The sequence below is a fragment of the Halictus rubicundus genome, chromosome 15 (assembly GCF_050948215.1).
Source record: "Halictus rubicundus isolate RS-2024b chromosome 15, iyHalRubi1_principal, whole genome shotgun sequence".
In the NCBI taxonomy this organism is placed as follows: Eukaryota; Metazoa; Arthropoda; class Insecta; order Hymenoptera; family Halictidae; genus Halictus; species Halictus rubicundus.
The window spans coordinates 8,859,215-8,886,996 of NC_135163.1; the positions used below are offsets into that span (position 1 = coordinate 8,859,215).

The 27,782-nt window shown below is 46.2% G+C and overlaps 1 protein-coding gene across 2 annotated transcripts in view; it reads right to left on the minus strand.

Annotated features, from left to right (window-relative positions):
• Positions 1-8,157: 8,157 nt before the first annotated feature.
• The window catches only part of Sano (CABIT domain-containing protein serrano), a 168,902-nt gene continuing 149,277 nt past the window's right edge, over positions 8,158-27,782 (minus strand). For both annotated transcript variants that reach the window (XM_076800953.1, XM_076800952.1), the window contains one exon: positions 8,158-8,491. The gene's annotated coding sequence lies outside the window, so the exon portion shown is untranslated. The remainder of the gene's footprint in view (positions 8,492-27,782) is intronic.

The window sequence follows — 27,782 nt, forward strand, 5'->3', positions numbered from 1 at the left end:
CTCTGGTTCGGTTTTGTTTCTCTCTTTGAAAGAATCAGAGCCTTTTGCCTGATTCGTTTTTGATCCCTCGTGGATCGGAGACTTCTTCTCCGACACACCCCTTTTTCTCCGCAATAATTACTCGACATACGCTGCGAAATTTAGTTTGTAAAACTCGAAAGCGTCGTTGTAAGAAAGGGAGTCAGAAGGAAGCGTATTGAATTCCTTCTGGCTTCCTTTCGGGTCTCTTGTGCAGCAACCTCCTCGTGGTGAGACCCGGGCAATCGGTATTATTCTCTATTTGTAAGAACTTCTAGTATCTTACAAATACAGGATAATATCGAGCTAATAGCTGCACAATTATAATTTGCGATAACATTTTATAATAGAATTTAAGACTTGCTAATTGTAAAAACATGTGTACTTAATTGAATTTTATATGAATTTACTTTAAGCTACTTCGGGACGGTTCAACGGTCCTTCAATGCTGTCCTCGTTTACCCTTGGCTCACTTTCACCTTCTTGACAGTTCCTTTCAGTTAATCGAAACACACAAGAATTCGCAGCTCACCTTGATCAACTTTCAGCAGCTCTTTGTAAGTCACAATTCAAATATACATTTTTTGTTTTGGAATACGTGTTCATTCAACGAATGCCGACAATTATATTATTCTTGTATTTCTAATTCGAATTTGCTTCGGGACTTTTCAAAAGTTCCTCTTCTTGAAATTATATTATATTATACTTTTGCCATAAAATTGGTATTCTGAAATTATATTATTTTATATTTTTGATATAAAATTGGTATTCCTCCAATCGGAGGTCCCCCAGGGGCTCACTCACGGGTGGGGGCCGTGGGTGAGTACGGGTATTAGCGAACCCGGGGCTACCCAGCTTGTAGGTCATTGCGTCCCAATTTCGTTCGATTTGTTTTCGATTGAAATTGTTCGTCTTTCGAATTGAAAATCACTTCTGAACTTTCAAAAGTTCCTACTCTAAAATTTATATATATCGTACTCGTGTACGGGGTTAGTTTGGCTCTCTTGAGCCGGTTAGATTCGCACTTTTGTGCATATTAGGTAGGCCGTACTCGTGTACGGGGTTAGCTTGGCTCTCGTGAGCTGGTATTAGGTTGGCTCTCGTGAGCTGGTAGATTCGCACTCTTGTGCATGTTAGGTAGGCCGCACTCGTGTGCGGGGTTAGGTTGGCTGTCGTGAGCTGGTGGTATTAGGTTGGCTCTCGTGAGCTGGTAGATTCGCAGTCTTGTGCATGTTAGGTAGGCCGCACTCGTGTGCGGGGTTAGGTTGGCTCTCGTGAGCTGGTAGATTCGCACTCTTGTGCGTGTTAGGTAGGCCGTACTCGTGTACGGGGTTTAGAGTTTGTATCTCGTCGTTTCTTTATTCTCATCGTTTCTTCTCCTATTCATCGTGTTCTTCTATTTTTGTTCCTGCATTGAATTGTGACTAATTATGATTTGTCTGCTTCAGCTGGTGTAGGGCAGCTGGTCTTATTTATTATCCTCCGAAGCCAACGCATCGACCGAAGACGCCGAATCGAAAGAAGACGCCGCCGATTCGAAAGAAGACGCAGATTTATTTGTAAGTTAGTATTAGTTGTAGATTCGCACTCTTGTGCATGTTAGGTAGACCGTACTCGTGTACGGGGTTAGCTTGGCTCTCGTGAGCTGGTAGATTCGCACTCTTGTGCATGTTAGGTAGGCCGTACTCGTGTACGGGGTTTAGAGTTTGTATCTCGTCGTTTATTTATTCTCATCGTTTCTTCTCATCGTTTTTTCTCATCGATTCTTCTCATCGTTTCTTCTCATCGTTTCTTCTCATCGTTTCTTCTCCTATTCATCGTGTTCTTGCATTGAATTGTGACTAATTACGATTTGTCTGCTTCAGCTGGTGTAGGACAGCTGGCCTTATTTATCATCCACCGAAGGCAACGCATCGAAGACGCCGAATTGAAAGAAGACGCCGAATCGAAAGAAGACGCTGATTTATTTGTAAGTTAGTATTAGTTGTCGAGCAATTATTGTGTCGGATTCTCTTCGTTAATTTCGCTTTTTCATTTGGGTCACAGCCTTCTGCTGTGACCAGTGGGTAGCGTGTCACCATCGAACCAGAGCCTTCTGCTCTTTGTCGCATCTTCCATTTTTCTTTTTTTTTTTTTGTAAATCTCAGCCTTCTGCTTTGATTGATTCTTCCATTTTCTCTCTCGACACAGAGCCTTCTGCTCCATTTGTATTTTCTCTGTCATTGTTCAGAGACATGTCTGATTTAGTTTTTTTTTGCCCACAATAATTGCTCGACTTGCGTGCGTGCAGTAGTTATTAAGATAGTTGATCGTCGTTGTAATTATGTCGAGTAATTATTGCCCTAATTTCACTTCCTCGTCTCGATTGTTAACTCCGACACAGCAGAAGGCTGTGTCGGACCTTGCTTGCAAGTGTTGAACCGGTCCACGTTACGATACTCGACGTGGATGCACTGAGAATTGATGGTCAGGGAGCAGTACTCGCCAGGTAGATCCCTTCCTTCGTAAAATGTCTGCCTAAGTCACGTCGACGCTGGCGTGGCTCGCGCCGGGAGCAGGGGTTTCATTCCCCATAAGTCTTTCCGTCGCCTTGTTGCGTCAGCGTTGCTCGTGGCGGGTAGTTGGGGTTAGGTTGATCTACCAAAAGGTGGAGGCGTCCCTGGCCATCGTTCTCTGTGAGGAAGCGTCGGGTACCGTACTGGTCGGCAGATAGCTTGTAAGCATTGTACGCGTCGCGTAACCCTTGAACCAGAGCCTTCTGCTCTGTTTTGTTTCTCGCTTTGAAAGAATCAGAGCCTTCTGCCTGATTCGTTCTTGATCCCCCGTGGATCGGAGACTTCTTCTCCGATTTACAACTTTCCCCGCAATAATTACTCGACATACGTTAAATGGTAAAGTGAACTTTTCTTTCTGTGGAAAAGTGATCTTTTCCATTTAGCGACCTGCGAAATTTAGTTTGTAAGATTGTAAATCGTCATTGTAAGAAAGGGAGTCAGAAAGAAGCGTATTGAATTCTTTCTGGTTTCCTTTCGGGTCTCTTGTGCAGCAACCTCCTCGTGGTGAGACCTGGGCAATCGATATTATTCTCTATTTGTAAGAATCTTACGAATAGAGAATAATATCGAGCTAATAGCTGCTCGTTTAAAATTTGCGATAATATTGTAAATTAGAATTTAAGATTTACTAATTGTAAAAATTTGTGTAATCGAAAACACACGGTTTTTGTTTCGGATTAACTTTTCATTCAATGGACATCGTCAATTTTTTTTGTTGATTTCTAATTGAAATTTGCTTCCGAACTTTTCAAAAGTTTCTTTTTTAAAAATTGATTCTTTTTGGCTTAAAGTTGTCATTCCTCTGATCGCAGATCCGTCGGTGACTCACGCACGGATGGGGACGTGAGTACAGGGAATTTCGCTTGTTGGTTAGGCCGCGCTCGTGCGCAGGGTTAGCTTGGATACCCAACTTTATTTTGTGCGGTTTCCTTGTTAAGTTTCTGCGAACATCTTTCGCGTTCGGTAGCTCTCAGGGCAGGGTGAGAAGACAGACAGTAGTTCTCTTAGAACGTATCCAGATCGATCCTCAGAACACGAAGAGAAGAACACCTGCGCACTACCACTCGACCTGCATGCGGAACGGGCCCATAAGAAGCTAAATGAAAGTTCTATTTTATTCTCATTTGTATATGTACAAGTTTTACATTGTAATTTATTTCGTGAAAAATAAAGAATATAAGTTACAACAGTTAATGTGTTCTTCTTTTTCCCCTCGACCTCGAAAATTCCGGGAACACCAAAATTTTTGAAATTACAGATAGATTTTCGTGCCACCTCTTGTACTATTATGTTCTCCTAGTAGAAATCCGACAATTGAGAAAATTGCGAAAAATTTTCGAAAATTCCGAAAATTGAACTTTGTATTAGGAGAACATGATAACGAAGGAGGTGGCACGAAATTCAGTAGTATGAGTCAACGACAAGCCAGACGTTCGAAAATTTTCGAAATTTCAGTAGTACAAATCAACGACAAGTCAGACGGTCGAAAAATTTTCCGAAAATTTTCGGAAAAATTTAACTTTGTATTAGGAGAACATGATATCGAAGGAGGTATCCGAATTTCAGTAGTACAAGTCAACGTCAAGCCAGACGCTCGAAAAATTTTCGAAAATTCAGTAGTACAACTCAACGACAAGTCAGACGGCCGAAATTCCGAAAAATTTCGAAAATTTTCGGAATTTTTAACTTTTGTATTAGGAGAACATGATATCGAAGGAGGTATCCGATTTTCAGTAGTACAAGTCAACGTCAAGCCAGACGCTCGAAAATTTTCGAAATTTCAGTAGTACAACTCAACGACAAGTCAGACGGCCGAAATTCCGAAAAATTTCGAAAATTTTCGGAAATTTTAACTTTTGTATTAGGAGAACATGATATCGAAGGAGGTATCCGATTTTCAGTAGTGCAAGTCAACGTCAAGCCAGACGCTCGAAAATTTTCGAAATTTCAGTAGTACAACTCAACGACAAGTCAGACGGCCGAAATTACGGAAAATTTCGAAAATTTTCGGAAATTTTAACTTGTGTATTAGGAGAACATGATATCGAAGGAGGTATCCGAATTTCAGTAGTACAAGTCAACGTCAAGCCAGACGCTCGAAAATTTTCGAAAATTCAGTAGCACAACTCAACGACAAGTCAGACGGCCGAAATTCCGAAAATTTCCGGAAATTTTAACTTTTGTATTAGGAGAACATGATATCGAAGGAGGTATCCGATTTTCAGTAGTGCAAGTCAACGTCAAGCCAGACGCTCGAAAAATTTCGGAAATTCAGTAGTACAACTCAACGACAAGTCAGACGGTCGAGATTTTCCCAGATTTTCAGAAATTTTCCGAAAAATCGCATTTTCTATTAGGAGAGTATGATATCGAAGGAGGTGGCACGAAATTGGGAAAAATTGGGGGTTCAAGAAATAATATACGCAGATCGTACGTTTCATTACATTGTCTTTATTTATTAATTAGTGATTCTTACATAAAATGATTGTGTCGGTAACCGCGTTATCGCACATGGTAACATTCGGTAATTTATGGTCTGCTTTACCGAGCGGGTAGACTCGATATCCAGTTGGTAACAAGTATCCGGATTTAGCCGCATGGGTGCGCTAGTGACGTGCGTCGTGTCCTCTGTGTGTAAGCACGGATGAGGTATAGGAGTAGACCAGGATATCTACTCTTTATTTTTCATTCGCAGAGCGCAAATTGAACGGAAAACGGAACAGGACGAGAAATAAACCGAACCGCGTTGATTTCATTGTCAATTTTATTGAAACACTCTTTAGGGTACACAAGCTATCCTAGATAAGCATTAAGAGAAGTATAAAAAAAAAAAACATTGAACAACTGCGTACGGAATCACAAAAATGGACGCGTATGTCCTCCATACGATCGCAATAAACGTATCAACGTGTGCACTCGAAGGCACAACGATCCTCGACCCTTACGCATCGAGCGTTTCGCCGAAAGGAGAGTTCACGGACCCGTCAACGTTAAAAGAAGCAAAACGCGATGGCGGCGGTGGACAATGATGCATTTCCAATGCCCGATCGAACAACTTAACACTTAGAATGCGGGGGTGGGGAGAAAGGGTGCCGGAGAAGCGTACAGGAATACGGAAAGGTTACAGGATCGTTCGAATAGAACAAAACACACACACTGGCAGAGCGTTTAGGGTTCGTTTTTCTCCTGGCGAGACAGCTCGTCCTCGACACTGGCGAATTAATTAGCGATTATAGCGCGCAGAGTTTCCGTCGTAAAGGGGACCGAGTGCCTTCTTCGCCTCCCACATTCACCACCTTGTCGTCGTCATTGATTACGCAAAATAGAATGTTTATCATGAGAATCAAAAAAAAAAGAGGAGGGAAAAAATCTACACCTTCGATAACGTTACAACCTAGAAACTTATGATACAGAGAACTGTAAGAGCTAGTACGTCATACGGATTAAAAATCGCGGAACTCACCCCTTCCCACTTATGTGTTTGTTCCGCTGTTCGCTTCATGTCGGAGGGAGACACATAATCTTTCTATGATCTCGGACAGTTTTTGTAAAAGTATAAATGCACGGGAGCCGTTCTCGTTTTTCGTCTTCGCTCGAATTCGATCCGAACCCTGTGCGAAACACAGAGACGGATGGGAGAACGACGGACGAGAGTTTGAGTAGGGTTCAAGATATTGTGGTAAAGTCTAACTTAGCCTATATCGTACGCTTAACATAGAAGCTTAAATAATAATCACAAAAGTGAGACCAAGGTCCAGGGCGCGTCGTCTGGCCAGGACCATTAACCGACAGGCGGTCTCGATACCTGACTTCCGATTAACAGTTCGTCACGCAGTTCCTTCACGCAATCTCGGCTGTCGGAGGACGTCGTCGACGTTGCCGTTCGATAAACTTATCAATTAAATTAGGCCACTCCGTGGTGGACGATAGACGATAGTTTTCGTCAGTTTACAGTCGCACTTTTTCGTTTCCAAACGCATTTCGAATTCTACGCGTAAAAAGAAGCACTTAATCGAGCAGCGGAAAGGAACATTCTCAAACAAATGGCCGAGAAATTTTTTGATCATTCTTTATACTAACCCTCGGACGGTAGGTCTTGGGTTCTAATCTTCTACTAGCCAGTTCAAGTCGAGTAAAAAATTCAAGTATGTGAAAATAAAAGCAAATAGATTATTTCGATTTGACGCTGCTCGAGTAATTCTTTAAGTTAGAAAATTCAACTGGCACTTGGAATCGAAAGAGTGACTCTGAAATGCAATAAAACCTAAGAAAAATTTCTATTCGAATTGAAGTAGCGTTTAAAGCGGAAACAACGGTACAAATTCATTGGCCCACCAATTAAACCGAAGCTAGCAATTCATTCGACCTTTCACGAGCTTTTCCGTAACGAGAGAGGAGTAAAAATGTTGAAATGATGCACCGAGGAAGTCGACGATCGCCCATAAAGTCATCCGCCGCCGGAACCATCAAAGTAAACGAAAGAAATAGAAATAAAGAGAGAGAGAGAGAGTGAGAGAGAGAGAGAGAGAGAGAGAGAGAGAGAGAGAGAGAGAGAGAGAGAGAGAGAATGAAAGAGAGGCCGAAACGTTAAACACGATACAAGACGCTCCGCTAATGGGATATGATGCAACTTACGGTATTTAGTTAGCCTTAAACGTAAACAGTAAAGTGTAAAAGTATGACTTAAGTACAACCACAAAAAGTTGGTCATTATTATGGCATTCGTATCCTTAACTTACGCTCCCTAGTAGATTAAACTAACGGCGCGTTTCCAACGCGATGCGTCGCTCTTCTAAGATAGCCGGACGATGCACCGAGAATCGACGGTTTTCGCGTCGCTTACTTCTATCCTCTTCCCTCCCTCGTGATCTATGAAGTCCTCTCCGCGATCGCGTGCGATCCCCCCGATCGGATAGATCCTTCGAATCTCCCCGTTACATCGCCTACTCTAATCTTTTTCTCTTTCGAGCGATCCGCTGCCTCGCCGTTTCGTATCCTAACGCGATTAACATCGTTGTACGGGGCGCGCTTCAGCTTCGATTCGAGGAATACATTGTTCGCAGCTTTTCTCGCAAAACGGTAAACATTAGCTTGTCCGAAGAGGTTGTGACAAGCGCACGCAAACAGCGCGATCATTCCCGTTAACATTCCATTTTGTGTTCGAAGCTTTCTCAACCGTGCTGTTTGCTTTGCTTAAAAAATAACCAAAAAAGAAAAAAATAAAAAGAAAAAAGAAAAACTCTGCTCGATTCGCTGCGCGGTATTTAATAACAAACGCGAATGAACTTGTAGGACAATCTAATGTATCACACAATTATAACAGCTCTGAAAACTGTGTCGCACCCTTTCAAGATGGCGGAAAGAACGCCGCTGTCGCCGCCACCTTGAACAAGGACGTTCCGTTCTCGGATTCTGTATAATTGCTGCGAACAGTTTGGAAACATTCGGAGAGACGATTAAATATCTCGTTGATCGCTACAGTTTAGCAGATGATTATTTCCTCGATGTCTCGAACTCTATGATCGATAGTAGGCTACAGGCATTCCCGAATGTTTCCACTCGGAATCTCGCTTTTCAACACTCGGAATCTCGCTTTTCAACACTCGAACTGTTTTTTAGAAGTGTCTGGGGGTTAGGTCGCTGATCTATGCGAGCATGCTCCACCAAGTTGGTGGTCGGTCTGTGTCCTGATTCGTCTCTTGGCTCGTCGAAAGTCTGTCCCGCGTGAAAAGCTCGACCCTCCAGGCTCGAATGGCGGTTGATTAATTAAAGGGACGAGTGGTGGGATCTGAGACGGGGACCCTCCGTCGTCGCTTGAGCTCTGGCTATCGTGTTTTGATTAGTCGAAGACATCGGAGATCCATGGCGCCCCCATCCGGACCGCTCTTTGCCTTCTTCAGCCCTTCGTCGGTTCGAATCTGAAAAGGAGAAGACAATCAGTACGAGACGATCAATGTACAACTGAGAAAATCATCAGAATTTATCTAGATGCTCCACAATTTTCATTTATAATAGCTGCTCGAACGAAGGCATTTTGTCCTAATCAAGATTCTACAGTCCCAGGGTAGGTACCCCTTCGCGGCTAACATCCTAGATCACGTTCCCAGCGAAAGCTGCGCGAGCATAACTGAATGGAGGATCATGTCCGTTCGGGCGTCGCGTCTGGATCGCTACCAGTGCCACAAGATCCGCAATCGAGGAAAAGGAGAATGATCGAGGAGACCTCGCCGACGGGACGAGCACGCGAGCCTTCGCTCCTAGGGCTGCCTCGGTAATCGGCCCTCGGAGCGCACCAATAATTTGACGTAATTTAATAAACGCGACCCTGGCTCCGCGTGCGTACGCCGCGCCGGGTCGCGCGACTATCATTACGGACAGTTTGATCGTATCTGGCCAGTGCGTAATGATGATGCACCTAGTCACTGCGCCGCTGCCCGCGCCACCGCCCGATCATCGGTCATGCAAATTGCCGATGCAGAACGTCGGACGGCCTTCCCGATACCGATGCCCACATTCCGCTCGTGGGAAACAATGCCGGCGAAACGCCCTTCTGCACCAGCAATTAAAAATATTTCATTCTCCTGTAACTCAGAATTAGCAGAAATCGGACAAAATTAAATTTGGTAACGAACGGCGAATTTCTGCTCCGCGTTACCGTACGCTCTTCTCCGTGTGAGAAACATCTCTACCGTAATTGTCAGACTTTTATCCCCCACCACCGGGGGACTCGTTTTTTCCGGGACAACAGATTTCGAATGAAACTTGTGTTACGACCTAATGGCAGATTCCGCTCGATATCTTGATCCCGAGTCCGCCTCGACGCGCGTGATTGAAAATCGAGCAACAGAGCCAAGAGGTTAAGCGGAGGCTGCCGCGTTTCTGCCCTCTACCCGGCAACCCTTGGGCGTTGCGAGTGCGGCGGATGGTCGGTAGGCTGGCAGCAGCATCAAACAGAAAATTATGCATGCGCCGGCCAGAAGAGGAGTCCAGTTTTCTCGGTTGGGAGCGTATGCGGCCCGCTCGGTGTGCATAGCGTTCGCCGTTATTAGAAGCGCGCTATTACGCCGACGGTATTGCGTACCGGCGGCAATAAACGGGGGATTTTAATTGCCCGCACGATAAATTACGACAATAATATTCCCGATGAAGACGTTCCCTTCTTCTTTCGGGCCGGCCAACGCGACCGAGCCGAGGCACAGTGATGAGCACCGGCGTTAGGCAGAAAATTCATATCGAACTGGTCCGTTTGCGACCCACGACCCCCGTCAACATTCTCGTTTAAACAGAATACAAACCCTAACCTTCAGGGCTCTCGTGCATGTTTGCCGAATCTGATAGATTGACGACAGAACAGATTTCATGGGTTTCAGACAAAAATGGGTAGCTACAATTTTAACCCTTAGCACTCGAATGGCGACTGTAAGGCGCCACTACAAAATTCCTGTATCATTATTCAAAATATTTTTCACATTATTAAGACTTGTTTGTATTTAATAAATCACTAAACATTTCAGTACTGTACGAGTAAATTGCACCATTTTCGTATGTATAGCACGAAAAAATATATATAGAAGGGAAATATTCTAGGTCGGAAGAAATGTTTCATTTTACAGTTAAAATGGCTTCGAGTGCAAAGGGTTAAACGGTAGAAACGTTAAAAGAATTGGATATTATTTACACTGGGTGGCCTTCAGGTCACTCTGCGAGACTGCAAATAAACTTTGGACACCCTGAGTTTTCTGCGTAGGAGGTTGAAGGGCTGCGTGCGAGCAATTTTCATCGCTACTTTTATGTGTGCCGAAAACATTTCAGAAATCTCCAATTTTTCAGATGGAATGACAAAGTTTGAGTCAAAGAAGCACGCTGAACCCTGATTAGAGCATCAGCAGGAACGAGCAACCATATTCCACCTTCCCCGTGAATCATCCCGATAACGATCCAATTCTGGCTCCGGAATCATCATATTTCATTAGTTATTCTACACAGAGGGAGGCTTTTCATGTATCACGCTAGCAGCGGACAGTAAAAGAGCCGTTTTAACACCGGGACTCGTTGATGTTTCAATTGCAATCGCGAAACGGCTTGTAAAGCGGCGCTCGATCGCGCAACCGATGATTCCGCGGCGAGCCGCGGGCCCGTCATCGTCATCCGCTCATTTATTATGCCACCGAGGAGAGATTATGAAGTCCGTAGGGTCGCGGCCAACACGAGGAATCCCTTCTTGCTGCAGCGAGCGAGCGAGCGAGCGAGCGCAAAAACTTCGTTACCGTTTTACGAGCACATCGAAATGTCAAATGTCGCTCGAGCATGCTCTCTCATCGGTGGTTTCGCGATTGTTCGCCGAGCTAATGACACCGAGCGTCATCTCCGCCAATTCAGATAGCAGGCATTAAAACCGTTTCTACAGGTTTTGTTATCGGAACTTTACTGTTCCCCTCCATTGGGTGAAACAATTATTGCGTTCCCGAGATAAATATTCAAATTTCCTGTTCACTTAATGATCATCCTTCATCGAGATCGAAATCCCAGTTCTGGATCCTCGATCGGTCGGCTCGGGCAGGCGCATTAAAATCAGCAATCTTCTCGTAATTAATGGAGTGCAATGTTCGAGATGAAGGGGTGGAGAACCAAAAGGAGGAAAACAGGGCTGAAAAAGACAATTAACGTTCTGGCATCGAGCGCCGGTCCAATGAAATGAGAAAGAGAGAGAGAGAGGGCGAATATCGCAGGGATGAAAAAATGTGTAGGAACGAAGGAAACGCGTCTCGGTAGCATGATCTCCGGTTCTGGCTGCGCGACACGCCCTCCCCGTTGGTGTCTCAGCTTCCCAGAGCATCCACGGCGAATTCGCAGTTGAGAATTACGAGCCTTCAGACTGATTATTACCGTGGCGAAGATTTAGCGCGGCGCGCGTTTCGTTCGCGATTCGCATTCGCTAAAAACCCGATCGCGGCTCGACGTTTTAATCAATCGTTCCTTCGAGAGCCCGATCATTTTTTCCTGAAACTTCCGTCTTCTTCCTCGGACCGTGTTTCTCTCCCGAGTTAATTTATTCCTTCCTGTTCTATCGTTCCACGGTTTCGAAACGCGAGACCACGAAGAAACCGAAAGAGATCTCCCGGTGGACGCTGAAGATTGCAGGTTGCGGCGATCCGTCGCGTCGTTTAAACGCGAATCCACCGGCAGAGCAGACGCTTTTTCAATTTCAATCTGTAACCTTTTAATTGCCGGAACGTTTGACAAATTCGCCCGTCACGGGCTCGACAACAACAAGTTCATTCGACAAATTGGAACGATGCATCAAGCCGCGCCGCGGAGATCTCCGATCGAGCCGATTTCCGATCGATGATCGAACCGGAGGAGTGAGAGAGAGAGGGTTAATAGAGTGCTTGCTCGGCGCTCGGTGATTTTTCTTTGGTATCATTCTTCGCTCCGGGAGAAACAAAAAAAGAAAAAACGACGCGAGACAAAAGACAACGGTTTTCGAGGTCGACTTCGGTAAGAGACGCGTCCGATAAATCTCAAGGCGACTATCCTCAAGCAGATTTCCCCGCCCCTGAGAGAGCAGCACAATGTAGCCGCACCGCGTCGGTCATATTTGCAAATTATTTATCACTCCGACCGGTAAGCGGCAATTACGCGAGTCCCGATGAAATATTTCACCCGGCCATAATTGTGCGAACCCCGTGTACCCCGGGACGACAGCGGCCTTGGCGTCGTTATTAATAATCGGCGACCGATCGATCATGTTCGGCCGGTGCACCGATCGAAGGCGTTATAAATAGAAAGAGCGGAGCCGCACGGTCTGGAAAAAGTGCTAATGACATTTTTCCCCGCCATTTGTCTTGCTCGCCTCTTCATTCTTTCCGCCAGAAATTTACCGATACCGAACGATATACAGGCCCATCAATATTTAGACACTACTCCAAAGTTACACTTTTTTAATATCAAGACATTTTGTAGAAATTTTTAAAAATTCCAATTGGTCGCGATTGCAGGGAAAATATTAAAAATTGTGTTTTACAACCTGTGCTGAAACTTCGCGAGTCTTTTCACAAGCAGGATAAAAGGCGTCGACGCGAACGCTCGCGCACACGGTCGAACAAAAACTCTTCTGGTGGTGTTCTGCGGCTCGGGTTCGCAACAATGGGCGTGCATACGTTTATTTTTTCGGAGACAATGTCACCGACTGGCTCTCGTCGCGTGTTTTCGCGGCGTCATTCGCCGGTGGGGCGTTCTTTTCGCTCGCTGGAACACGGAGGATTCGTAGAAACCTTTTTAACTATGACAGTCGCGTTGCCTGAAACCATCCCCTAAACTGCTCCCCAATTTTGCGTACTCGGACGGAAGGTGTAATTAGTTGACTTGACAGCGAACGGAAATTAATTTTCACATCCAATTTTACTTAAATTTGTAGGATGTGAAAGCATGAAATCACGAATTGGAACTTCCCATCCAATCCAATACAAATTTTCTTGTTCCTTCAATAATTCAGAAACGAAGAATATTTGTAGATCCAAAAAAATTGTAGTGCAGGGGGTTAACGTTAGTTAGGCATGAAATTTTGATTGGCACGAATTGTAACTTTCCATCCAATCCAATACAAATTGTTCCTTCAATAATTCAGAAACGAAGGATGTTTGTAGATCCAAAAAAATTGTAGTGCAGGGGGTTAACGTTAGTTAGGCATGAAATTTCGATTAGCACGAATTGTAACTTTCCACCCAATCCAATACAAATTGTTCCTTCAATAATTCAGAAACGAAGGATGTTTGTAGATCCAAAAATAAATTGTAGTGCAGGGGGTTAACGTTGGTTAATCATGAAATTTCGATTAGCACGAATTGTAACTTTCGATCCAATCCAATACAAATTGTTTCTTTAATAATTCAGAAACGAAGGATGTTTGTAGATCCAAAAAAAAAAAAAAAATTGTAGCGCAGAGGGTTAACGGGGAAGATTACGAGCAGGGTCGCACCTATGCGATCGATTCGAAACGGCGCGAGTGCTACGCCACTGCAGGGTGAGACAGACCGACGAGGAGGAACAAAGCGTCCCACACGTCGCGGGTATCATCGTAGTCATATTCATACTCGAATGTAAGGGCACCACGGCACTGGGACAATAGCGAGAGCGTATTTTTCCGTCGGCCGATTGCAGCGTGCGTGCACCTTTGTGGCCACGCGTCGACATTAACAGCCAATAAAGGACTTCCTTTATGAAGCTTGCTGTACGTACCTCTGGCGCATGCTTCAGTCGCGACTGCGACCGAAATGGGTTGTTAAAACACTTGTCGACGGATGCTGGCGGTTCCAGAGACAATGGCCGACGACTCATTGACGCCTGGGACAAATTATCTCCGAGCCGAACAAGAAAAATGCACAATAGACCCTCTCATCTCCGAACGAAAAGTATTTTCACCCCTTAGACACAGACTGCTAGAGTTCATCTATCTTCGAGTTAACTCACTGTGCGACGGGGAATCTGTCTTGCGATTATTGAGTTGTCAATGAATAATGTTTGACTGCGGGATTTTACGACGAAGTTTGTACGAGCAACGTTTAAGGACAGCGAAATGGTCGAATAAAGAATATTAACACATTTCCATCAGAATATTCTCTCAATGGGCGGTCAAACATATTTTTGGAGATACTTAAAAAGAAAGCTAATAGCGTCGTTATTAACGATTCCGAGGAGGTATAGTTAAAAAGAAGCCATAGCGTCGTTATTAACGATTCCGAGGAGGATTCGCGACGCGAGGGGTTGGAAGATTTAGAAGGCACGCGCGAAACTCGGGCGAAACAGGTGAAAAGAAGACGAAGAAGCCGTTCGGCGGGTCTGCTTTGTTTGCGGACCGAGCGTCACGCTCGTTTGCGCTCGTTTGCGCTAGTTTACGCTGGTTTACGCCGGTTTACACAAGTAATATTATGTTAAGGCCCGCGTCTTTACGAGCCGCGACGGTTTTCAGCGTGATTGGCGAGCGTTCTCCACTCGCGAACAGTCCGAAAGCGAAGTGTTTCCCTTTGAGACGATCCTTGACTAAGATATGACGGGCCGCGGCGCGGCGGCTCTCCTCCGGCGTCGCGGAGGCTCGAAGGGCTCCGCAAACGATCGGCCGTTGAACCGGCGAATGTTCTTGAAATGCTATTCCTAGCTGCGGGGAACAGAAACGGGCTCGATGTGCAAATTTAACTGGCTAGATCCCCTTTCTACCGACCACGGGGTAACTGCGAACAGGCAGCCCTGCGAAACAGCCTCGTGAGAAACTACCGAGCCGTAACTACCAAGTGTTTCGGCTCGTCAGCTTCGGAGGATTCGTCTGGATCGCGTCTTCCTGGCCGAGAGAGAGAGAAAGAGAGAGAGAGAGAGAGAGAGAGAGAGAGAGAGAGAGAGAGAGAGAGAGAAAGGGAGAGAGAGAGAGAGACTGTCCTGGGATCTGTCCCGGAGACGAGACGACTATAAATCTAGTTTGAGACCGTCTGTCGACGGCCAGGATTTTTAGACTGCTTCGGAAATGGTGGAGATGCCAGTTAGCATCGCTCTAGCTGCATGCTAGAACCTGGTCTGTATGTTTGGAAACCATCCAAGTTTTTCGTTTGCAACGATTGGTGTCGAGGCATTTTTATTATTCAGATTTAGAGTGCAAAAGGAAGTTGATAGCTGAAGGTACGCTCGGAAGATAATTGATAGCTGAACAGTTGAATGGAGTGTAAAAGGAAATTGATGCCTAAAGACTCTCGAGACGAGTGCGAAAGAAAATTGACACCTAAACGCTTGAATGGAATGTAAAACGAGATTGATACTTGAAGAATTCAATCGACCTGGTTAGAATCGAATAAAACTGTCAAAAGCCAGGATGTTATAGCTGTTATATAATTAAGGGGGTTGCTTTATTTTTTGCTGAACCTGAGCAATCTGAAAATGATGTTGAATTTTGACGTCGTTCAACGTAAGTAGAGTACACACAAATGGAAAGTGTGAATTCAGCAGTAATTTAACAAATTTACGTTTTTGATCGTGTTTTATGGTTTGCGTCTGAGGGATGAACGCATCCCTCAAGGTCGAGGATCGAAGGTTGCAAGAGGCTTTTCTCGTTGAAGGTACGCGTTCTGCGGTGCACGTGTACTTTTCGCGAGGGCAGCTGCCGCGTGCTGGGCATTTGTGTGCAAAGGCCAGTGACCTGGACCCGTTCGCAGAGCCCAGGATCCGCCGGGGCGGGGGGGGGGGGGGGGGCAAGCTGGCCCAAACTTTCGGTAATGAACCCATTGTTGTGCCTGCCACCGTTTATCATGCCCAAGAAGCCGAGCCAAGGAAACTTCTACCCGAGTAACCGCGGTGAACTTCGTGCTGCTTCTGAAACCGCTTTGAACGTGCTGCTTCGAGACAGTGGAAAATTTAAAATAATTTAAGAATATCGCTAACGTTCAGTCAAGTCGGCCAAGTAATATTCCGCACTTGCCGTCGAAGCTCGTGCATCGACCCAGCTCGCGGCCACGGCCTTGTTTCCCGATCAGAGGTCATACAGGAAGTCCTTTTGCAGAGTTCATACCCATAAGTTACCTCCGCGGCCTTTGTCGCGGTCCCATGTACCGTTTCTCTAGCATGTTATACTAGTCGGGCATACTAATACGCGGATCTTAGTTAAATCTTGGCTGACCGTGCGCCTCTCGGCGCTCTTATCCGCCAATGAAATTCGTGGGAACGGAAACCGAGGCTTTTGATCGGTCCGATAACCGTGATAAACTTTGACTCTCCGTTTGTTTCATTCAACGAGTCGCTTCGATTTTATTGCAACCTCGCGACCGTTCGTTCCACTGCCTGGTCAATATCTTGGCACTGCGTTTACGGGACCCGTCGAAATGGCGGCTTCTAATAATTTTAATTTACATACTTGAGCAATTATTCAACAAATTTATTGCTTTAATTTTTATTTTTATAAGGTAACGTAATATAGTCACTTTCAGTGCTCCCGTGAACCTAGTGTTAAATAAACAGCTGATTCACCGTTTTACAGGCAGCTGGGTACTTTGGACCGAAACGTCCTTCGAAGGAAATTTTTCCACGAGAACACATTTCGAGAAGGTGCCTGAGAGAACCGCTTCTTGAAAAACAATTTAAAAACCTATATTATCTCGAAGCAGACAGCAGAGAGCAGAATCTTCTTTTCAGCAAGAAGAGATAGCTGCTTATTCGATTCCCGGGATAGCCAACAAATTGGCAAACGCATCGCAACAAGGTGTACACATTCCACGCTGGTTTTCTGCGAGCGTGAAACGATCGCGCCTCACGCAATTCGCAACAAAGTACATGGCGAGATAAACGCGTGATCCCGGAGTAGAAAACGCTGTTCGAAGGTGAAGATCGAAGGGCACGGGACGCGTGCGATTCGAGCATTCGAGCTCTCGCGATAGGATAATCGGCCGTCGTGGAAAAAGGGCCACGGTTAGGCGACTCCGCACGGCTCGGCTCGGCTCGGCTCGAATCGAATCGGAGTCGAAGCGGCTCGGCTCGACCGCACGCGATCTGGGTCGACCGATTGCAACAATGCGCTTTGTGCAACGCGCGAAGGGAGGAAGGCATGGTCGACATATGCACCGGGTTACCTGGTCGTTCGCCTACGTGCACGTGCCGTGCACAGTTCGCGGTTCTCCGGCTTTCGTTCCGTGCCATTTGTTCCTGCGTTTTCCTGCGACCCTTCCAGACCCTTTCTTTTGTTGTTTCCAGTCTGTCGTTTCCGGTTACGATGCCTCCCTCATCCTGTTTTACACCGCAATTTTCATTTCGATATTTAAGTGGACACTAAATAGAGGAGGACAGTTTGTTCGTGAATTCACGGTACCAAGATTATGAATTGAAAGTACCAAGATTATGAATTGAAAGTACCAAGTCGGTTCCTTATGAATTGAAAGTACCAAACAATTTTCTTACGAATTGAAAGCACCAAGTAATTTTCTTACGAATTGAAAGTACCAAGGTAATTTTCTTATGAGTTGAAAGTACCAAGTCAATTCCTTACGAATTGGAAGCACCAAGTAATTTTCTTACGAATTGAAAGTACCAAGTAATTTTCTTACGAATTGAAAGTACCAAGGTAATTTTCTTATGAGTTGAAAGTACCAAGTCAATTCCTTACGAATTGGAAGCACCAAGTAATTTTCTTACGAATTGAAAGTACCAAGTAATTTTCTTACGAATTGAAAGTACCAAGGTGATTTTCTTATGAGTTGAAAGTACCAAGTCAATTCCTTACGAATTGGAAGCACCAAGTAATTTTCTTACGAATTGAAAGTACCAAGTAATTTTCTTACGAATTGAAAGTACCAACTCTTGCGAATCGAAAGTACCGAGGAGGTCTCTCGCGAATTGAAAGTGACAATAGAAAGGGGGCGTTTCCAATAGGTTTTTGCAGCAGGTTTTCAATGAAGATCGAGTGGGCCGTTGGGCCAGTTTGCGGGCAGGGCGTACAAGGAAGACGAAAGAGCGTGTCGGAAGATGGTCACGTAGCGATTGCGCAGGATCACGAGGAAGGATTTTCGCGCGAGCACCAATTATTATCGAAGTGGATCGACCGTCGGCATCGATCGGTATTAATTGGCCGCGTACTTTCACTCGATGACCTTTATAATCGGCGCGTTGCCCGCAATAAACGCCTACCGCTATTCATCATTGTCGCCGGGGAAAACTTAATTGGAGCCGGTGCAATGCATCTTTCTAATTGATTTCGAGGGGGATCGCTTCCCCCGTTCCCCTCCCGTGCTCCCGTTGATTGTGCAACGGGGCCAACCTCCGATGCTCCTTTCTAAGCCTGCTATCCTGATCGAGGAATTCGCTGTTCCCGTGAAACTGCGACCACGTAATCTCCGGCGACCCTGGTTTCACCTTCCTGGCAAATTCAATGCGCGCGACAAGAATACCCGAACGGAACGTTCCCTAAAATGGCGCGTTAATTTGAATCGCGAATCGAGGAGAGATTGTGTTCGTCCGTTCGATGGTTCACGGTGGCCGTAAACGAATTCTTTTCCAACCCCCACAAGCCCCGCGGCAATTTATTCCGCAAGAACCTCGAACCGGAACGAACGGGTGTTTTTTCCGTAGAAAACTAAGTGTATCGCTCGGATGCTACTCTTGTTTTTCCAGTTTTATCGCTCCGGCACGCACAAGAAGTTTCGATCGTCTTCGCGTTTTCACTTTCGATTCGTTCCACTTCGGGGATCGTTTCCCGGCCAAAGGAAATCAGTTGGAATTTCAGCGAATCGAACGACGACGAACCGCCTCTGCGTATTTTTTTCCCCCGTCGCGGTGTGGTAACCCCCTCGGTCTCCCATCCCTCTCCGGTGGAGCTAACGTAATCGGCGTAACGATAACTCCGAGAGCCGATAAACTCGCGCTAGAATTTTCTGCGTTGCTCGAGAGCGCACGGTAAACGCGCGCCCCGGCTATCCGGGGCTTCTCTCGTTCCTGAAACGGAAGCGAAGGGCTGCAATTATAGCGGTCGTTACTTTTCCCGCTGTAACCAGAGTGACTATGTATCTCGCGGTCGATTAACTGTGACCTTCGCCGCTCCGGCGAACGGAGAAACTTGGACGAATACGTACGCGGGATCCTATTTATATACTGGGTGGTCCTAGTTTTCGATATTCGAGCGGACTGTCGTCCGACTCGACTGACGTTTACTTCTCGTAAAAATATTTCACACGTATTCAACCATCCATGTCGAAGGGGTGGAAAAAACAACCCTTGGGATCGAAAGTACATTTTCTGGAATATCTAGAAGACCAGAGGGTGTGTGGGTATTGTTTCTTTTGCAAGATTTTCTTCACCCCTTGCCCCGAAATAAACAGAGAAGATCGGCGGATTGCAAAATGGCGGAAACACGACAAAGCGGTGCTAGGAAGAAGACGAACGGGTTACCATCCAGGTTCCGTTCATCGTTTACACGGTGCAGACACTGGCCGTGCTCTGAATCAGCAGGGTACTTAGCGCGTTGGCTTCCTGCATCCTCGATCCCCTGCGCCGATCCCCTAAAAAATCGGTAGACAGCGGAGCCTCTTTTCCTCCCCGTATATATCGTAAAACGGATTTCGCTAAGAAACAGAGTATACACCGTACGCTTCCGCCATAAATGGTACAACATCAGAAGCCATTCCGCGGCGGTGGATCGAGAGAGCCGGATCCGTTCGGGAATACACGGACAGTTAATTAATGCGCTCAGCTTCCGGCGGCGCGGCGATGCGATGGGGCGTACCGCTTTTGCCCGCCCGTAATTCGTAATAGCGGCAGTAATTTAACGATAAACAGTTTTTTTGTTTTGCGGCGAAACGGTGGAGGTTGTCGTTAAACGATTCGACTTGAAGTATCTATCCGCGGCGCGGCGCGGCGCGGCGCGGCGGGCCTACCTTCCTCGTCATTCTTTAATTCTCTTTTTTCGGTTTTTCATACTTCTTGTTCGAACGATCCACCTATTAATTGCGCCGATTAAGGAATTACCGTAATAATCCCATCCGCTATCATTGGCCGCGTTCGGATCGCCCCCTCCCCACCCTTAAAATACCCGGTATCCGACGGGGAGCCAGCGCAATTATATTTGCAAATGCGCCGGCGTTTTCAGGCTACGAATCAAACTTGTGGACGAGCCTGCTTCAGACTCCCGGGAGGAAATTATGCGCAGTACTGCATTGTCATTCGGCTTCGTGTTCGTTAACCCCCTGCGGTGCAATTTCCGTCGTGGCTACAGTAATTTTATATTTTTCGTCTTTAATCGCCTCCCAATAGAGAAGGAACATTTACATTTACTCGTTAGTCTACGACCAGAAAAATCTAGAAAAATCGATTTCCTTTGTGTTGGACCTTTCTGTCGTAAGTGCGCAAACTCCTGGTTACCGATCACCGAGCCAAGCTCCCACAAATCGGTCTGCACGAATACCAGGGAAAAAGACACTAGTCCGTAGCCCAGAGTATCGACCGGCAGCGATCGGGCAGAGATCGGTAGATCGGTATCGTCGGCACCCCGCGTCCCGGAAAATCGATCACCGTTAGGACGTAACGCGGCATTTCGAAGCAGTCTCCAGCTCTTTCGCTCTATCGCTGTCGGACGCGTGCAGGATCGGCGCCGCTCACCGATCCCGCATTCGTACGTGAGAGAGGATAACGATAACGGGAGTGCAACGCCTGGGAAAACGATCCCCGCGTTCGTTCGTCTTCCGTGAGATGTGGAACCCGCGGCCTCTCTCGACTCTGCCTCGGCTCGAGCAACACACACCGGGCCCCGGCGACGGTGTAATACAATGTTATTTATTTACCGCGGCGAGAGTTACCGGCGAACCGATTAAACGATCTCTCTCCCGTTCTCCCTCTCTCTCTCTCTCTCTCTCTCTCTCTCTCTTGGGGCCCGAGGCCCCGGCGTCCTCCGCGCGATGACGAGCATCTATGTAATCGCGGCGCTCCGCTCCACTCCGCTTCACTCCGCTTCCATTCCGTTTCGCGCTGCCACCATTCCGCTCTGCGCCGCTCTGCGCCGCTCGTCCCCCGAGGTTTTTACACGCTACGCGAACGGAAGCCTGATATTCCTATTAATTTGTGTCTATTGAGCAATCTTGGGAACACCATCATTCCGGCGATTCCGTCGATTTAGTTTCCCATCAGCTCGCGATTATTGGACGATCAACGAGGCCGACGCTCGCTGCTTTCGGTTCCCGCGAGCATCGCGCGCGAGAACAGGATGTTGCGCGCACAATGCTCGGTCGTAGCGGATTTTACGCGTTTATCGCAAATATGGACTGGTCGGACGCAAACCTGCAGACACAAGAGGTCAACGATGTTGCGATATTATATTCTCGACATATTAAAATCGTCAGAAGCGGAAATGCAATTTTATTTCACTTCTAAATATTAGGTCACTCATACTTCCGTGACTTGTAATTACTTTATGCTACCAATAATGTTGCACGTGCTCGGTTTTTCCTTTTTACGATACCCGGCTCTGAATCGCATTTCCTCAACATTTAGTAATCTATCCAATTTATGTGAAACACTAATGCTCGTGACCATTTTTGTCTCTGCTCTACCTCGCAGAAATATGAAAGGAAATCCACACTGTTTTTAAGTAGATTGTTGTCTACGTATAAAAATTCTTGTGCAACAGCCACTGGTGCGTTTCCGTCGTTTTATGTCGCAACATTCTTCTGCGACATACCTTTCATAGCCCTAATACACAACACGGAATCCTGCATGCGATTCAGCGGCCAAGGGAGAAGCTGCAAACTGGAATCGCACACGCGAATTTATGTTTGGATTTCTCGGTGACCATAATTTCCCAACGATAAATTGTCCCGGCGAAAGTGTGACTCGGACCGCGACCGATCGGTAGTTTTCCAATAACGGGACACCGTTAGGATTAAACTAGCCTAACGGTGTCCCTTTAGGTCTTTTTCGCTTTGTGCCCGGTTCGCTGTGTTATTTATCGCGTCTACGGAAATCATAACAACCAGAAGAGACGTCTCCGGTTTCTCGTTTTATGCCGGCTGGATTGTGGTACGAGCGAATTTGAGGATGGTCTGTGGATCGACTGAAGCTTCGACGTTTTCGGTGGACGAGGATATAACCTTCAGGTTGCAATAACGACTTCTGGACGGGCGAAGCATGATCCGCAGACCGTGAAGTCTAGTATTTAGACAAGGCTGCCCTTCGGAGCATGACTAACTGTGGTAGTTCGAGGTGGATGAGGATAGTCGTCGGACCAAGACAAACTACGGCGTTCCTACGCAGCCGTAAAACTTCTGAAACTTGCAAATTATGCATCCACGTAGACGGGGATTATTTTAGGAACGCAACGAATTCAGAAACTCCGAGACAATACTCCGAGTTAAATGCTAAAATTAAAGTTGGGAGAAACTATCGTGGAGACGCTTCAAAGAATTAACTATAAAACGGTAAAAGGAAGAAATTAAGGACCGATATAGGGCGTACCGATATTCCAAGCTGAACGTTAGAACTGAAGGTTGGGATTGGAGAAGGTTAGGCTACTCGAAAGTCTCTTTGAAGAACGCGCGACAAAGTGATGAAGACGCGAACGAAAATCACGATCAAAAGTTGCCAGGGAGAGTCCGGCGCGCGATGCGCAGAATTCGAAGAAGATCCCACGAGAAGCTGAGCTGCGATCATTACGAGGCCCGAGGAAGAAGTCGGACAGCGAAACTTCAATGCGAAGATCCCATCAGGAGCCACTTGGGACCATTAAAAGATTATTAGAAGCAGCCGGCGAACGAAATTCAATGCGAGCTTCCCGTGAGAAGCTGGTCGGCGACTATCAAAAGAATATTACAGGCAACCGGAGGGCTAACGAAGGGGGATCAAAAAGTTCGGGGACATTCGTAAAACGCGGCAGGAATGACTAGACTGCGGATCTCTCGAAGCGAATGCTGCCTACGAGGCCGGGGATGCAAATATTTCAGCAAAGTTGAGCACGAGGCTAATACCCCCCTTACGCAGCGAAAGCGTTTATCGAGGCGGTTCGCTCACGTTTAATTACTTTACGTTAATTAACCTGCGGCACCGCGAGTTTTATTAACACGTTCGAGGAAGAGGATTACTGTTCGCTCCGTTTCGAACACGATTGCACGAGCTTGTTTAACAAGGTTTTCGTTGACGACATTCATTGTTGTTTCTAGACGGTATATCCTACCATATCTCCGAGCGAAAAAAAAATCCAGCATATTCTTAAGACACTCGTTGACAAATCCAGAAATTATAAAATTTGTACGTCCAATAATAGTTTCCGGAAAAATTACGGGACCCCCAAAAATACAGTGAAACCCAACAAAAGTCTTCTGAAACAGATCTCAGGACTTATACTTATTATATCTCCGAAGAAAATGAAAATATTGGCTTAAAAAAAAATCCTACACATTCCTAAAACACACGAGAACAAACCTACAAAATCTGATCGTGATACGTCCAACAGTTTCTTTAACAAAAATTCTCGAACATGTCGTTGTATTTTTTAGCACCAGAGAGAGGAATTTTTTATTCAGGATCTATGGATCATGGATCGATTTGATCGGTGCAGGAGTGTCGGGAAGGTTTGAACGGATCGAAAGGCAACGCGCGCGGCCGCTTTTCACAGTGTCACTGGGTTACTGGATAATTTTCCGAGCGAGTAAGCGCGAGAGCCGCGTGAGAGCGAATGCAGCCGAGTGCATTACGAGGAGCGCGCGAGCGAGCGAGCGAGCGATCCGCTCGAACGTGGCTCGAGCGCGGCCACGAGAGCCTCGTAAACTATTGCGTGACCATAAAAATCGAACGGAACATTAGCAACGCGCTCGCGGAGATACGGGGCCCGCGCGTCACGCGCGGTTAATTGCGAATTGCGAATCGCTCGGCATCGGCCGACGATCGGCGTTGTCTTCTTTCGATGATCGTGAACTATTATTCGCGTTCTGACGGTGCGATCGACGGCTCTTGTGTAACGCGAACCGCCCGAGAGAGAACTGCGATCTTGTCTATTCCTGGGAACCCGAATGGATCATTTCGAGTACGATCGAATTTCATTCAACTTCGCTTAAAAATTTGGGACCCTGGTGCAAAGACAGGTCAAACAATCAGCAATATAATAAAATATATATACGTATAACATTTGAGCACGAAACACTAAAAATTTTGCAAAAAGTTTTCCAATTTTTGGAACGATATTTCATTTATCCGTTAACACTTTGAACGCCCAACTAGAAGCCCCCAAAATTCCATAAAATCAAAGTTATTTAATGAAATAAAAATTGCAAAAAGTTAAATGTATGAAACTGAGTAATCCTCCAACTTTCTTGCATGTTACAGATCCTAATCAAGTTTAGTAGAATGAATACATCAACGCGAAGATTCATTTTAAAACCTGCACAAATAATTCCGTCACCCATATGTGGGTGTGTTAAAGGTTTCGATGCTCTAAGTCAATGTTAATTCATTTATATTTCACGGGTACGGAATCGGATAAAGCGTCGCGATCGGAAAGAGCGGAAACAAATGTACACCGAGCGTGTTAACTCAATCGGCGAACGACGAAATGTCAGTTTTCCTTCGACCCGAGGGCACCGAGTCCATCTGTACCGAGCGGGTTAACCACGGGTTCGAATAGATCGCGCAGATCTCATTTAATTGAATGATATACAAGCTACAAAACTTGTTGTACATTCCGCGCGAACTGTTGCGAGCATTTCCACGCCGGTTGTAACACAGGCTCGGTATTTATTGTGCGAGCAGATTAAGGTACACTCTTGTTCTGTTTAACACGTTTCCGTGCTGGTTCAGCTGTTAGATTTAAAAACCCGATAAACAGATAAATTATCGCCTCGGTTTCTTTCGAAACGATCGACTGTTTACGCTCCGTCTCTGCGAATTTATCGATCACTCACAAACAATTGTAACTCCAAAATAATTTCAATCACTTCCCGTACACATTTCTGTGCATCCTTGTTCGGTGATTCTTTCATGGCGTCTCGGGAAAAGGTTTTTCGACGCGAACGAAGTAAACACGTACGATCGAGTTCGATTAATATGAATATTTCTTGGTGATTGATCTGCGCGATCGATGTGTCCAGGAATCGCGAATCGGCCTGTAGACGCAGTCGTAAAACGCGAGACGCGGCGAAGAAAACTCCACTCGAATGAATTCGAGACAAGTTTTTGTGGTACCGGGATCAGTATAGCGTAACATAAGCCGATGGCCGGGCACTTTGGACCGGCCGTAGCAAGAAAACGGACGCTTCGAACACCGTTCCGAGAGTTCGAACCGATCCCTGGGTTCCACCCATTCCTTCGATTATTCTCATCTGCCTACACGTCCATTCTTTCACCTATTCTTCGCACTTTCCTCTTAATTTCCTGCCCACCGGCTCTTTAATTAACAGAAACGCTTCCCTCTATTTAGCTTCGCGAAACTACCACCCGATCGCCACTCGACACTTCCTTATTAGAAATTAGCCGACTCGATTCGTTTCCGCGGCCGCGTTACAGTGATGTATGGAAATTGCCCTAACAGTTGCCGCTCGATGCCTGCAATTATACTTAAACATTAGCGTAACCGAGGCCCTTGGAAAAAAAAACTCGGGAAAAATTCGATTCTGCTGTAATAACCTCGGCGATAGATATTACTGTTCCGCCATTAACCCTGAGCAGAGGCCCTTCGAACAATCTTCGAGATTATTCGAACGGAACTGTAATTGTTCGACATTAGACTCATTTCCGTTCATAAGCGGCGGCGGACACCGCGTGCGGAATCGAGGCGATTTGATTTCGTGCCGGTTGATTAACAGTGTCGTTAAGACATTTGTTTTTGATGCTAGGAATGCTTGTGAATTTCTTGCACGTTCTCCGATTGATTACGTCCCGGATGCGTTTTGCAGACATTATTTATTTTCGCTTGAGTGGTCCCACCGGACGATCGAAAACGTGCTCTTTGCTAACGAAATGAATTTCCAATCTTGCGGAATAAATCTGTAAAAAATGTTAGTTTTCAGCGAATCTATCAAAATTCTCGGCTAAACTTTGCTTCGGGAAACCAGAAATTTCAGACTTGTTTCACGCAATCCAAGTAAATTTTGACGGGAATACACCGAAAATCCAAGTTTTTATCCTAGGAGATTGATCCCAATTCCCGATTCTGCGGATCCATCGAAATCCTTGATGAACGAATCTATCAAAATTCTCGCCTCTGCCGAACGCATCGATCAAAACTGAATTCCGCCGGGCAGCTCAAGGATCAGACGATAAAATATATGATCATCGAGCGCAGGCGCGCGCGTCCTTCAACCTTTCAAGAGCACGTTAATCATCGATCCCGCGGGATGATTCGAGGTCTCGCAAACCATGCACGTCGGAGGAAAGCCTGAAATACTCGGCTATTTTCCCGGGAGCGCCGCGGGTGAATTGCTTTTTCGTATATGGCATATTGTTTAGCATACAATAATAGCGTTGCACTTCCTCCTACCGTGTTGTTCGAGCCGGCTGGGTCCGCGGGGCCCTCCTATGGTCTCCTATATAAGCTATAGGAGGGCCCAGGTGCGGTCGATCGGCCGGTGATAACGTCCCGGCGCCGATATTAATCGATATTCTAATCGGTTAATCGATGCCGCGGGCGTCTTTGAGCGTAATATCCGCTCGTAACGGGCCCCGCTCGCGCCTCGATAACTATCGACGTTGTTCACGATGCGTCGACGGGACCGTGAACCAGGCCCGTGACGGCCAATAGCGTTTGTTTCCTCCGCATAGATTGATTTCTGGCTCCCTTTGTCCTAGAAATTGATTCCTGCGCCGCTTTCCGCGTAGAAATTGATTTCTCCGCGCCGGCTGTCTTCCTGCCAATCGATTTCTGGATACTTTCTCCTCTGGACCTTCGTTTCTTACAGTTCCACCATCCACGCATACAGATACCTTTCAACAATCGATTTCCGGCTGTTCCTTCCCGCAGAAATGATTTTCCGAGCCCTTCTCTTCTGCTTGATCCGGATTTTCGGATTTTATTTTTGCTTCTACGCGGGTTCTACTGCAGCTAAGAAATATCTATAAAAATTACAGGAGTTGAGTTTCGCGGTATTAGTAAGATAAGAAGGCAAGCCGTTTCGCCGGAGAAGTATTCTTCAGGGTTTTCAAAGGTGTCACGGACCTTCGGTTTCGAAGCTTCTTGCAGGAATCCGTCGAAGGTCGACGCTTACACGCGGCAAGGCTGCAACGAACCTTTGCACGCTCGAAGGGAACGCGTTATTCGTTATTTTATTGATGCTGCTCGCCGGCGCTCTTGCAATCCGCGGTTTAGTGGCTCGGAAATCATTTACGCCCTTCCGCTTCTTTCGTCACACCCCCCGGGACGGTCATGAATTATTCAGACTTTCGCTGCCGTTCCAGCAGAAATCCGTGTTATTCCCGGCAAAAACGCGGCCGGCTCTCGCGAATCCACGAGGGTATCCTTGCGAGCGCCGATACTCGGAGCCCTTTCTTTCTCCCTTGAATTCCGTGGAACCCTTTAAAGGTAAATTGGAGCTCGCGTTTTCCGTCTCGGAATAAAGAAATAAACGGCCCCGACCCTGCATAATTCCGCTGAAACGGACCATCCGCTGTAACACGCGACCCGGAAAAATTTATAACAATCTACAACAATATTCTGGGGAACTGTCAGCTTTAATTCCATTCTGCTCTATCTTAGCAATAATACTGATACATTAT